We start from the raw sequence: 2,604 nt of genomic DNA, 5'->3' as shown, positions 1-2,604 counted from the left end.
TGGCGGTGACTCTGGCGTCTGCGCCTCCGGGACCCAGAGGACTCCAGGTGACGCGGCTAGCTGACCCGAAAGGCTGAGTCAGCGCCGCGACGCGCCTGGGGACCACCGCGCCATGCACCGCGTGCGTGCGCACCGCGTGTTCCTGGATCTCTACTGTTCCTGCGCCTCATCACAGGAGCGGAGACCCGAATCTAAAGTCACGAAGTGGTCCAAGCTACAAATACTGCATGCAGGCTCAGTGTCTTGTAAAAGACAGGGAGTGCGGTCCGGCCCCTGGGCCAGACGCGAAGCCCTTGAGATCATAAGCACTTGGGAAGTGGTGGAGGAGGATTTGGGGTTCAAGGCCAGCCTGAGCGGGGAGACACTGTCAAAATCAGAAAGCTTCCAAGACTGGTTAGATGAAGATCAAAGACACATACCTAGCAGGGTGGAGATACCATGATCAAGAAGGTGATTTTCCCAGAGCGAGGTTTATCCACTGCGCTCCGGATGTGCTTATCTCAAAAGCAGGAAACTGACTGCATAGTTTGTGATAGTGGGGGACTGCCCCATGAATTAAAAAAAAAAAAAAAAAAAAAGACACTTGCCTAGGGGCAAAGTGATTCTCCTCAATCAGTTCCAAAATTCAGTGAATAATAATAGTTAAAGAAGTATGCACATAAACACAAGTTTATTTGTTTGTTTAATTTTAAAAATTCCTGTAATCTTAGCATCTCGAAGGCCTAGGCGGGAGACTGGCCACAGGTCCAAGCCAGTCTGGGCTACAGAGTGAGACCCTGTCTCAAAAAAAAAACCAAAAGTATCAGGGTGTATAATCCCATCATCACTCAGGAGACAGAAGCAGGAGGATCATAGTGGATTTCATTATTGAGATAAAACTAAAAATAAATAAAGTTTAGAAAATAAAAAATAGGCAACTTTAAGAATTCCAAGAAAAAATACAATCTTGATCTCCAAGATCCAAGATGAAATTCAAGTAGGCTAGGGGAGCCTATCCTCCCTCTTTTCTAACTTTCTTTTTTTGGGGGCAGGGGGTGACTGGGTCTCTCTATGTAGCTCTGACCAGGCTGGCCTGGAACTTGCAGAGATCTGCTTGTCTCTTTCTATTGCTGGTATCAAAGGAATGAACCCTCATTCCCAGATTAACTACTTGACTTTGAACAGGTGTTTTAGCATCTTAGTCTCCATTTTTCCATTTGAAGAAAATGGAGACAATAACACTACATAACTTCTTGTGAGAGCTAAAAGAGATCCTATTTGTGAGTGCTTAGAATGATGTAGTTAGCGCATTAAAAAGTTTTACTTAGAGCCAGGCGGATCTCTGTGAGTTCGAGGCCAGCCTGGGCTACCAAGTGAGTCCCAGGAAAGGCGCAAAGCTACACAGAGAAACCCTGTCTCAAAAAACCAAAAAAAAAAAAAAAAAAGTTTTACTTATAAACAAGTATTACTGTCTTTTTGCTATTGAAGAGAATATGACTGTGCAGTGAGTCTGATTTTATTGCTTGTCACTTTGCTTTTTGTCTTGGTTTAGTTTAGTCTCATGAGGCAGGATGAAGGCCCAGACTGGCCTTGAATTTGCTCTATAGCTGGGGATAACCTTGAACCCTTTAAAAAGTACATTTATTTTATTTTATGTGTGTGTGCCTGAATGTCATTATGTGTACCACATACATGCAGGAGCCCTTGGAGGTCAGAACAGGGCATTAGATCATTGGAGCTGGAATTACAGTTGGTTGTGAGCCACTATTTGGGTGCTCAGAACCTAACTTAGGTCTTCTATAAGAGTAATAACTGCTCTTAGCCACTGAGCTATCACTCCAGCCCCAACCTTGAACTCTTGATCCTCCTAGCTCTAACTCCCAAGCACTGGGATCACAGGCATTGAACCACTGCACCCAGCTTGCAGGGAAGAATGATGGTTGAGTCTGGCATGGCTGTCCTGGATGAAGTGATGCAAATGTTTCTTTGCAAACTCTCCCCACCTGTAAAAATCAAGTTCAAGTTCAGTTCTTTTTTTTTAAATAATTTATTTATTTTTATTTTATGTGCATTGGTGCTTTGTGTGTATGTCTGTGTGAGGGTCCCCTGGTTCCCTGGAACTGGAGTTACAGAGAGTTATGAGCTGCCATATGGGTGCTGGGAATTGAACCCGGGTCCTTTGGAAGAGCAGTCAGTGCTCTTAACCGCTAAGCCGTCTCTCCAGCCCCAAGTTCAGTTCTTCTTAATCAGATCAGTGATTTCATAAAGTGGAAATGGATAAAGCTGAAAAACGATATGTCACATGATCTTTTGAAAAAATTTATATTTAGAAACTTAGACCTGTAATGGGCAGTGAAGCATGGAGGAAAAAACCATCAGGAAATCATTTCTCAGATAGGAATATAGCTCCAGGGTAGAGATCTCTCAAAGCATTCCTGAGGCCCAAAGTTCAATTCTCTTTACTCCCTAATGGCTAGAATTACAGGCATGCATTACCATGCCCAGTTTTCTGTAGTTCTCGTGGGAGAACCCCAGGCTTTGTACATGTTAGGCAAGCACTCAACCTACTAAGGTACATCTTTGTTCTACAGTACAGAACTCTGTTACCTTTGACATATCCAGTTG

The 2,604-nt window shown here is 43.7% G+C and overlaps 1 pseudogene; it reads left to right on the top strand.

Annotated features, from left to right (window-relative positions):
* Window positions 1–411: 411 nt before the first annotated feature.
* Window positions 412–552, top strand: LOC131903178 (U1 spliceosomal RNA; annotated as a pseudogene).
* Window positions 553–2,604: the final 2,052 nt, after the last annotated feature.

Source organism: Peromyscus eremicus, chromosome 1 (assembly GCF_949786415.1).
Source record: "Peromyscus eremicus chromosome 1, PerEre_H2_v1, whole genome shotgun sequence".
NCBI classification, from domain to species: Eukaryota; Metazoa; Chordata; class Mammalia; order Rodentia; family Cricetidae; genus Peromyscus; species Peromyscus eremicus.
Note: the sequence above shows the minus strand (reverse complement) of the source record. Positions and strands in the feature narration are given on the sequence as shown.